Source organism: Lipotes vexillifer, unplaced genomic scaffold (genome assembly GCF_000442215.2).
Source record: "Lipotes vexillifer unplaced genomic scaffold, Lipotes_vexillifer_v1.1 scaffold1743, whole genome shotgun sequence".
NCBI classification, from domain to species: domain Eukaryota; kingdom Metazoa; phylum Chordata; class Mammalia; order Artiodactyla; family Lipotidae; genus Lipotes; species Lipotes vexillifer.
This window is the reverse complement of record NW_006796010.1, coordinates 338,870-350,507: the sequence shown is the minus strand read 5'-3', so window position 1 is coordinate 350,507 and position 11,638 is coordinate 338,870. Positions and strand designations below refer to the sequence as shown.

Here is an 11,638-nt window from a genome sequence, read left to right as displayed (position 1 = left end):
AATGGCTAAAATCCAGAACACTGACAACAGTAAGTGCTGACGAGGTTGTGGAGCAACAGGAACTCTCATACATCGCTGGTGAGAACACAAAATGCTACAGCCACTTTGGAAGACAGTCTTCTTGTTTTTTACTAAAATAAATATACTCTCATCATACAATCCACCAATTGAGCTCCTTGGTATTTATGCAGAGTTGAAAATGTATATCCACACAAAAACCTACAGATGGATATTTACAGCAGTTTTATACATATTTGCCAACACTTGGAGGCAACCCCAGAAGTCCTTTAGTAGGTGAAGAATAAATAAACTGTGGTACATCTAGACAATGTAATATTATTTAGAGTTAACAAGAAATGAATTTTTTTTTTTTTTTGCAAAGAAATGAATTTTTTAAAACATCTTTATTGGAGTATTTACAATGGTGTGTTACTTTCTGCTTTATAACAAAGTGAATCAGCTATACATATATCCCCATACTTCCTCCCTCTTGCATCTCCTTCCCACCCTCCCTATCCCACCAAATTATACACATATTACTAAGTGAAAGAAGCAAACCTGAGAAGGCCACATACTGTATGATTCCAACTATATGACATTATGGAAAAGGCAAAACTATGGAGACAGTAAAAAGATCAGTGGTTTAGATCTGGATCAAGAGTTGGGGTGAGAGAAGGATAAATAGGTGACACACAGAAGACTTTTAGAGCAGTGAGAATGCTCCACATGAGATCATAATGATAGATATATATGGTTATACATTTGTTCAAGCCCATACAATGTACAACACCAAGAGTAAATCGTAATGTAGACTATGATTTTGGGGTGATTATGATGGGTCAATGTACATTCATCAGTTGTAACAAGTGTAACACTCTGGTGCGACATGTTGATAATATGCATGTGTGGGGGCAAGTGGTATATGAGAAATCGTTATACCTTCCTCTCAATTTCACTGTGAACTTAAAACTGCTCTAGAGAATAAAGTAAAAAAAAATCAACAACTTTGTTTCTGAAAACTATAACTTCTCTCATTGATTGTCGTTTCCCCCTTAACTCCCCATGTTCTTCATATTCTTGGACTGAGTGAATGACTACATTTTTCATTTTAAATGGTTCTTCATAGGAAATGCTTTTTTTCTTTTCCCTGTATATGACTTTCTTCTGTGATAATGACAATGATTGACATGTTTAAAATAAAGATCATTCAGTTAGTATTCTAGGCAATTTTCAAAAATTAGCAAATTTCCCCTTGAAATTTCTTGTTTAATGTCTTAAATTTGCTATTGCTAGTTTAATAATGGCTCAAAAAAGATGATAACACTTTGAAATAATTAGACTGGTTATCCAAACACTGATACATGTAAGTTGAATATCTACTTTAATGCACAGACACCACAAGTTAACCAAAATTATTCCAAATAAAAAATTGATATAAAATTTGATTATAATATTTAATTAGAATTACTTTCAAATGTGGATTTTAAATTCTTATTCTGTAGTATTACTGCAATTCTCCAAAATGTATAGTTTAGGAACAGTGTATAAATTTTTTTGCTAAAAACTACATTTTTAGAAATATGTAATTTATTTTATAAAATATTAATATCTATTTTTAACCCAATGAAGTATTAGTGGTTTGAGATATTTTAGAGTGAAATAGGAATGTAGACATCACTCTGAAATTACAGGAGTTTAAATTGCTGCAGTTTTACATATTATTAATACTCTGGCTCTTTCTTGGTATGGAATTCACATTTTTGGATGATGTTTCTTGTTGGCATGAATTTTGTCTTTAAAAATGAATTTAACTTAAGGCCACATCTTGTTGAAAAAAATAAACCCTCAGTGACTTGTTTAATATAGACAAATTATCTTTCTATTTTGCTATTCTCACAGTCTGCATTTTACTTGAGTACCTTACCTGCATTCTTCAACTGTTAATAAACTTTAACTCACTCCTCTTTCACCCTTCTCTGGTAACCAGTATGGTTATAGTTAATACAATTTTCATGGAGTGAATATCAGAAAACCCAATGATAAATTTCTAAACAACTACTTACTGACAGGAAATGTGAAAGAATTTCTAGAAGCAAGAAAAGACATAGTACACCTTACTTATAGCCATGATCTTATTCCTTCTTTGGATTTGGTTTATCTTTAGACCTGCCCAAGTTGCCTTTCAAATTAATGTCAAAGATGAGTAGACAGAGAGAGTATTTCAATCTCCCCCACCATGGCATTGTTTATTTTTTTAGTACAATGCAAGTGTCAACTCCTTAGATACTCAGTAAGTCTACTGGGTTATCTTGTACTCTTAGATTTGATATAATTAGTTTCAACTTCCAACCCAGTGTCCCTTTCTTTATCTTCAATTTCTTGATACCCAGTTACTATTGGCTTGAGTTACTGATGTTGTTTTATCCTCTTTGTCTACTGTACCATTTATCTCATTTATCTTCTGCCTGTATTAATTCCTTTCCCATACCATGTTGTCCCATTATTCTGTTTCTAAACTACCAACTCTGCCCAGTTTAATTCTGCTTCCAAATTACCATCAATGCAGGCTGATTCTCTGGAAAATTTTATTGGATACTTGGGGCCAAAAAAAGTTTACATCACAGGACAGCATATCACTTAAAATCAGATAATAGATATTTGTATATGTTAGATTTTGCTCCATAACAAACCACTTCAAAATGGTAAGGTAACAACAATTTTATTACTGCTTCTGAGTCTGTGGTTGATTATGCAGTTCTACAGCCATCTGAGGGCTGATTGATCTAGGATTGTTTCTCCTATATATTGGGATAGTGTTGGCTGTTGGGCTGGGGCAGTAGGGATGACAGGGCCATGTGTCTTTTACCATCCAGTGGACTAGCCTTGTCTCTTAACATGGTAGCAGCAACATAATTTTGAAGAGTTAGCAAGAGACAAGCCTTTAATACACAAATACTTTTAAAATCTGTTTCTGTCAGGTTTGCCATTGACCAAACCTGGCAAAACTCAGAATCAGTGTGGGAGGTAAATACTCAAGGGCAAGGGTAAGAGAAGAATTATTAAGGCAATTTGTAAACAATCTGCCAAACATTGTTTAACTTTTTTATCATTTATATTTTTATTGTTCATCTTTTCTTATAAGGTACATACATCCAACCACATTGATGTGTCCCATAGATTTGTTTCCAGATATTTTAAAATTTCCTCTTCAGTTTCTTCAGTGACTCATTTGTTGTTTAGTAGTATGTTGTTTACCTTCTATGTGTTTGTGTTTTTTGCAGTTTTCTTCCTTGTAATTGATTTCTAGTCTCACAGCATTGTGGTTGGAAAAGATGCTTGATATGATTTCAGTCTTCTTAAATTTGCTGAGACTTCCTTTGCAGCCTAGCATCTGATCTATCCTGAAGAATGTTCCATGTGCACTTGAAAAGAATATATATTCTGCTGCTTTTGAATGGTATGTTCTATATATACCTATCTATTAAGTCCATATGGTCTACTGTGTCTTTAAGGCCAGTGTTTCCTTATTGATATGTTCTCTAGATGATCTGTCCATTGATGTCAGTGGGATGGTAAAAGTTCCCTACTGTTATTGTGTTACTGTCTATTTCTCATTTCATGTCTATTAATATTTGCTTTATGTATTTAGGTTCTCCTACATTGGATGCATATATTTACAGTTGTTACATTTTCTTGGATTGATCCCTTGATCATTATGTAATTTCCTTCTTTGTCCCTTGTTAGAGTCTTTGTTTTAAAGATTATTTTGTCTGATATAAGTATTGCTACCCTGGTTTTCTTTTCATTTCCACTTGTATGAAATACCTTTTTACATCTTCTCACATCCAGTCTGTATGTGTGTTTAGATCTGAAATGAGTCTCTCGTAGGCAGCATATATACGGGTCTTTTTTTTAATCCATTCAGCCACTCTAAGTCTTTTTATTGGAGCATTTAGTATATTTATGTTGAAAGTAATTATTGATAGGTACGTACTTATTGCCATTTTGTTAGTTGTTTTGGGTTTTGTAGTTCTTTTAGTTCCTTTTTTCTTTTGCTCTCTTCCCTTATGATTTGATGACTATCTTTAGTGTTATGTTTGGATTCCTTTCTCTTTTGTGTGTGTTTATCTATTATAGATTCTTGGTTTGTGGTTACCATGAGGTTTATACATAGCAATCTATCTATCTATTTATCTATCTATCTATGTATCTATCTATCATCTCTGATTATTTTAAGTTGCTGAGCTCTTAAGTTCAAATGTATTTTAACAACCCTGCATTTTACCTGCCCCTGCAGTGTTTACAGTTTTTGACATCATATTTTTTTATTCTTTTGTTTTTTGTATCCCTTAGCTACTTATTGTGGATATAGATGTATTACTACTTTTGTCTTTTAACCTTCCTACTAGCTTTATAAGTGGTTGATTTATTAACTTTACTGTATATTTGCCTTTATCAATGACATTTTTCCTTTCATAGTTTTCATCTCTAGTTGTAGCATTTTCCACCTAGAGAAGTCCCTTAATATTTCTCGTAAAGCTGGTTTGGTAGTGCTGACTTCTTTTAGCTTTTGCTAGTCTGCAAAACTTTTGATTTTCTCTTCAAATCTGAATGAAAGCCTTGCCAAGTTAGTATTCTTGGTTGTAGGTTTTTCCTTTTATCTCTTTAACTGTATCATGCAACTCCCTTCTGACCGGTAGAGTTTCTGCTAAAAAGTCAGCTGATAGCCTTATTGGAGTTCCTTTGTATGTTATCTGTTGCTTTTCCCTTACTGTTTTTAATATTCTCTCTTTATTTTTAACTTTTGCCATTTTAATTACAATGTGTCTTGGTGTGGTCCTCTTTGGGTTGATCCTGTTTGGGAATGCCTATGTTTCCTAGACCTGGATATCTATTTCCTTTCCCAGGTTAGGGAAGTTTTCAGCTATTATATGTTCAAATATGTTGTTTTCCTCTTCCTCTCTTTCTTCTCCTTCTGGGACCCCCATAATGTGAATGTTAGTAGGCTTGATGTTGTCTCAGAGGTCTCTTAAACTGTCTTCATTTTTAAGATTCTTTCTCTTTTTTCTATTCATCTTGAGGGATTTCCACTACTCTGTCTTCCAGCTTGCTGATCTGTTACTCTGTATCATCATCATCATACTGTTGATTCTTTCTAGTGTATTTTAAAAATTTCAGTTATTGTGTTTTTCAGCTCTATTTGTTTCTTCTTTATATATTCTAATTCTTTGTTAAAAACTTTTAACTTCTCACTGTGTTCATCCATTCTTCTCCCGAGTTCTTTGAGCATCTTTATGATCATTACCTTGAACTCTTTATTGAGTAGATTGCTTATCTCCATTTCAATTTCAAAAGTGGCTTTGGGTACGAAATGTCCTATGGGGCCCAGCAGCACACTCTCCTTTGGTCACCAGAGCTAGGTGCTTTAGGTGTACCCTCTATGTGGGTTTTTCTCTTGTGGCAGGCTAACTATTGTGGGCATGCTAGGTGTGGCTGGTCCTTGAATTTGGTTGGTTGTCAGGCCCAGCCTTGTGTGGAGGCTCCTGGCCACTGATGATGGGACTGGGACCTCACCCAGTCGTTGCTATGGCCAGGGGAGTATAGGTCCTGGTGCCAGCCCACTGGTGGGCAGGGATGGCTCATGAGGCAGCAGGTTATGGAGCTCCAGGTGGAGCTATGGCTATGGCTGGCCCATTGCTGGGTGGAACCAGGTCCTGGGGTGGCCAGCTGTGAGACTTGGGGTCCCGGAGCTAGTGTTGACCTGATGATGGGTGGGACCATGACCCAGGAGGGTCCCAGGGCTGATGTCAGTCTGCTGGCAGGTGGGGCTGATTCCTGACATGGCTAGCTGCAGGGTCCAGGCTGTTCCAGAGCTGGTGACCGTCCACTAGGGTGGCCCCAGATATCAGGGCAACTTCCTGAGGGACCCAAGGTGTTTTAGAACTGGTATTGGCCTGCTGTTGTGAAGGGCTGAGGCCCAGTGTGTCCTGGGGTGCTGATGGCCTGCTAGTGGGTGGGCCAGGTCTTGACATAGCTGGATGTGGGACTACTGTGGTTCTGGGGCTGGTGTTGCCCCACTGCTGTGCAAGACCAGGGCCCAGGAGATCCCCAGGCTAGTGCCTACCCAGAAGTGGGTGAGGACAAGTGTTGGGACTCATGCCAGCTCATTGAAGGGTGGAGCGAGGTCCTGGGGTCTCTAGCTGTGGGTATCTTGGGCGTCCAGCGTTGGTGTCAGTACACTGGTGGATAGGGCTGGGGTCTATTGGGTTCCCAGGGCTAGTGCCAGGCCATGGAAGATGGGGCTGTGTTCTGGGCTCTTTGCTGGGTGGGGCTGGGTCCAGGGGTAGCTGGGAGCTGAGGAATCCAGCCTGCTGGTGGGTGGAGCTATGTCTCCTCCCAGCTAGTGTCTTGGCCTGAGGTGTCCCAGGGCTGGTGCTGACCAGCTGGTGGATAGGACCAAGTCCTAGCACTAATAAGTTAGAGGGAGGATTCCAAAATGGCACTTGCCAGCACCGGTGGGATAAGCTCCCAAAAATGGCTGCTGCCAGTGTTTATGTCCCCAGGGTGAGTCCCAATTGCCTCCTGCCTCTCCCAGAGACTCTCCAAGATCAGAAAGCGGGTCTGATCCAGGCTCCATTCAAATTACTGCTTCTGCCCTGGGTCTCAAAGAATGTGAGATTTTGTGCACACTCTTTAAGAGTGAAGTCTGTATTTCCCACAATTATCTGGCTCTCCCCAAAGTAAGCCCCACTGGTCTTCAAAAACAAATGTTTTAGGGGATCATCTTCCCAGTGCAGGACTCTTAGGCTGGGGATGTGGAGCTCAGATCCTTCACTCCTTGGGGAGAACCTCTGCAATTATAATTATCCTCCTGTATGGGTCTTGACTATACTGTGACTCTGCCCATCCTACCCATCTCATTGTGGTTCCTTCTTTATATTTTTTAGTTGTAGAAGATTTTTCTGCCAGTCTTCAGGTCTTTCTTATTGACAGTTGCTCTATAAATAGTTGTAATTTTGATGTGCTTGTGGGATGAAGTGAGCTGAGCGTCCTCCTACTCTGCCATCTTGGCCACTCCTCTACTTTAGCTCTTTTTAACCTCTTTTCCTATGTCATCTAAATCCCACCTCCAGAGACCGAATTTTTGTAAACAAACCTACTGATGAGGTATATTTACTGTATAAGCAAAATGGTTCTCTCTATGATAGAAATTCAGTGTAAAACTCAATCTTTTCCTAACAGTTATATAAATATGAAGATGAAAATGTGAATTCTCACAAAATAGTAATAGTACTCTTATGTATTCAGTGTATAAACAAGGCTTTGGATTTATAAACCACTTAAGATAGTTTTGGGGCCCCTCTATGGGGACTTTGTAGTTGAAAATTTTACAGTACATTTGGAAAAACCTTTCAGAAAATGGATATTGCAAGACAGAGTGGTACAAAAAGAGAACTGTGCTGACAGAAGGAAGCATGGACATTTTGAAATAGTATTTTTTTTAAAATCAAGTTGTATGGAATTGCCCGATTTTATTTTAAAAACCTAAGAGAAATTTGCTGCAGTTTTCCAATCTAATTATCAGTGACAGTAACTTTAAAACCTGAAACATTTTACTTAGTGACCTATTTTATTCCTGGGAGAGGAGCAGAGTTGTGACTTAGACCAGGCTCTAAGGAACTTCCCTGTCATGCTGAGGTAGCAACCTGATCTGGGTGTATGTGATTTCACTTTATGATTCCTATAGGGGTATAGATTAGTGCTCTGATATATGTAGTTATTCAGAAATACAATCAGATATCATATTTGGATCAATAACAGGCATAACTGAACCTCTTTGACACCTGTATCACTGGGATATGTGCTTGAGTAGGGTGATCTGATAAAATATGGGACATCCAATTAAATTTGAATTTCAGATAAACAACAAATAATTTTTTTGTATAAGTATGCCCTAAATATTGCATTGGAGATATCTATCTATCTATGCTAAAAATTATTGATCTGAAATTCAAATTTAATGGGGAATTCTGTGTTTCTATTTGCTATTTCTGGCAACCTTGTCAGCTTAGGACAACATGAGGCTTAAGAGTCAGGACATATACATAAAAAGTACATAAAAAGTATACATAAAAATACATTGTGGTGGATTTAACACGTATATCTACAAATTCTTTGGCACTCCTTCATTGAGAGATGGGGACTATGTCCCTTTCTTTGAATCTGGTTTGGATTTAGGGATTTGCTAGTATTCAATAGAATGCAGAGGAGATGCCACTACATGGCTACCAAGCCTGGGTCATAAAAGGCGTGTGCAGACACTCACTGTTGAAGCACTGAGCCACCAGGTAAGAAGACTAACTACCCTGAGGCCACCGTACTGTAAGGAAGCCCAGGTCACAGGGAAAGGCTCAAGTAGCTGCTTTAGCCAACAGCCTCAGCTTAAGTCCCACTGAGGTAGCAGCTTAGAGCCAACATCAACCACTAGGCATGTGAGTGAAGTCATCTCCAGATGATTCAAGACCCCAGCCACTGAGTAACTCCCAGATGAAACCCAAACATTGTGGAACAGAGATAAGCTATTCCAGCTGTGTCTTATCTGAATCCTTGACCTATATCATCTGAGAGCATAATAAAGTGGTTGTTTTAAGCAATTAAGTTTTGGGGTAATTTGTTATGCAGTAATACTAACTGTAATACACATGTTAAGTACAAAGTGAATGGTTAACAATCTGTGATTCAGGAGTTTAGGGGAGGAAGAAGTCACCAAAAGCTTGGGTGGGGGTGGGGCTCCCCTTCTTGACTCTACTCCCACACTTGAAATACATAGCTTTATAGGAAGTATAGGACATGGACAATGAGAAAAGGAAAGTGTGAAAGTGGATTTAATGGTAAAGATCTCTGTTCTTTTTCCTTTAAAATTCTTCTCTTAGAATAACTGGAATTTAAAATAAATCAGCTTATGAAGCATTGGAAAGAAGATTAAGGGTTGAATGGAGAAGGAATAAATTAAACTCCCATCTCCATTCGTGGGTTATGCTTCTGAGTGTTTAAAGATAAAGCTATTATGACTGTGTATAGGACTTAATAGTCTTTAGGGAGACTGATAAACTGAGAAAGAGATTGCAGTAATTTTGGATTGGTGACCCACCAGGCTGACTTAGTCACTTAAATTTCACATTTCTTTAAAATTCTGAAAAAAGGGCATTCTTAAGTGTTCTTTTAAAAGAACAGAAGAGTTTCATGGGAGAGCAAAGCAATTTGGTGAGAAGAGACTTTTCTTCATGCTTTAATGTGTCTGAGGAAGTCTCCAAACTGCTGAACAATCAAAGATAGAAGCAAAAAAGAATATTTTTGCCCTTATTTGTGGCAAGATATTTTGAGAGCTGCCATGTGCAGATATTGTGGGGTAAGATACTAAAGGCTGAATCCTTTTCTTTGAAAACTTTATAATGTCAGGAGATGTTTATAATGTAAAGGATGTTTGTACACTCCTCAAAGCTAAAACCTAGAGATTTCTATGTACAAATTCAGTAGTATACTTTCTGTTTTAGGAGTGGACTTTGAGCAAAATATTGAGGTAGGTGTTGCTGAAACAGCTTCCTTCCTCTTACTGTATTCTTTACTCTCTTTACTCCCCTTCCCTCACACCTTTCTGGACCTTCCCAGAACCCCTCAGTTCTCATGCTGTGTCTGGCCTATTAGCTCCTCCCTTCCTCTACTACAATCTACAGTACTCATTTCTCAGAGTTTCCTCCAAGGTATGCTTTGATGCTATCAATGTCTCCACACGTGTCCATCCAAATGTACCTTCCCTTAGAGAGGCGTGGCAACCACATAGACTGGGTTTTCCAGGATAGATAGTACACAAACAATCCCATTGTCTCCATATATTGAAATTCCTCAGAAATCCCAACATTTTTATATTCAAACTACATCTCTCAGAACTTCACTCAAATCTGGGACTTCCCTGGTGGCCCAGTGGTAAAGAATAAACCTTCCAAAGCAGAGGGCGTGGGTTCGATCCCTGGTTGGGGAACTAAGGTCCCACATGCCACAGGGCAACTAAGCAGGCACGCCACAACTATTGAGCTCGTGCCTCAACAAGAGAGCCCGCGTGCTGCAAACTACAGAGCCCACGTGCTCTGAAGCCCATGTGCCACAACTAGAGAGAGAAAACCCGCAAGCCACAACTAGAGAGAAGCCCACAAGCACAACAGAGACCAAGCGCCATAATGAAAGATCCCACATGCCTCAACGAAGATCCCGTGTGCCACAACTAGGACCCAATGCAGCCATAAAAGTAAGGAAAATAAATTAAAAAAAAAAAAAGAGAACTTTGCTCAAATCTAAGAGGGACCCCAAATCCTTTTACATCACATGTTTAGATTCCTTGTGTCAAAGATTCTTATCCTCCACCCCTCATTGACTCTATTAAAAAAAAAATCCGTTTTCTGTTTACTCTACAGCTTTCATTAGAGACAATGGCATTTGCTTTACTCTCTTTGTCCTTGCCCAAGTTCTGATATTTTCTCATCCACCCATCTATCCATCCTTCCAGTTTACTGTTCATGTAGACAGCTCATATTATACCATAGCTTCACAGTTACTTGTGGTTCTCGACTTTGATACCTTTATTTCTTTTTCAGTTTAGTTACCTGGCACAATTTATTTCCTGGCACATTATGTTAAGGAAATAAAAATACTTAAAATACAAACCAATTTTTATAAAGCATCCCCAGACTTTGGTAACAGAATCATCAGGTACTAATAGCACAAATTTCACTGGCCCTTGCTCTCCTCTAAGGATGTGGTACCTTTAAGCCCCTGCAAATTTTCACCCAATTAAGGCTTCACTCTCCCTGAATGTGGGGGTGGTGGTGGTGTCTTGTACGTGCCTCAGAAGAGTGTTAGGTTCAGTCTCTGTACATTGTCTATCCTGGTTTTCCTATGTCGCTCCATGAGCTTCTCAACCTCCTTTGCCTGAGAGGCTGCTTGTCAGTGCTCTATCTGCATGTACCTCCTGTGAAAACCTCCTGTGAAAATGCTCGTGCCAAGCGTTCATTATCTTTGATAATGATAAAACTTTCCATAGTTTCCAAATCCCAGGGTAGGGAAGAATGCAAGCTACTCATTTAGACTTTTGTCTTGGAGACTTAAGTAACACCCCTGATGCCTGTCCTATCTCAGATATTCCCTCATGAAACAAACAAAAAGTTTTTACAGCTTTTCATTTAATTTGCTTGTGCTATAGGTTTTTAGCAGTGGTTCCCAACTTTGAATGTGCATTAGAATCACCTATTTAAATCATCCATTTAAAAATGCTGATGTCCCCCCCAGCCCCCAGAGATTCTGATTTAATCCATCTGGGATGGGACCAACATTAGGTGATTCTACTGTGCTGTGAGGGTTGAGAATCTCTGGTTTATAGGCACTGACAGGAGGCTGACACAGTGCTCATCTCCTCCTGGTTTTTATTCCAGGTGCTTTCAAAATAGTGTTCCTCCTCCTTTTCATCAAAACAAATAGCCCTCACCCTTCAGCAAATCATCTCAAAGCACCTACTTGATAGTGAGAGAAGTCTGAATTTTAGTCTGGCGCTTAAAATAAGAGTCCACAGAAGTTTTTATAGGGAAAG

General features: G+C 38.7%; 1 pseudogene; it reads left to right on the top strand.

The window, feature by feature from the left end:
* The first annotated feature begins 5,641 nt into the window (after positions 1–5,641).
* The window catches only part of LOC103084556 (transforming acidic coiled-coil-containing protein 3-like), a 76,902-nt pseudogene continuing 70,905 nt past the window's right edge, over positions 5,642–11,638 (top strand).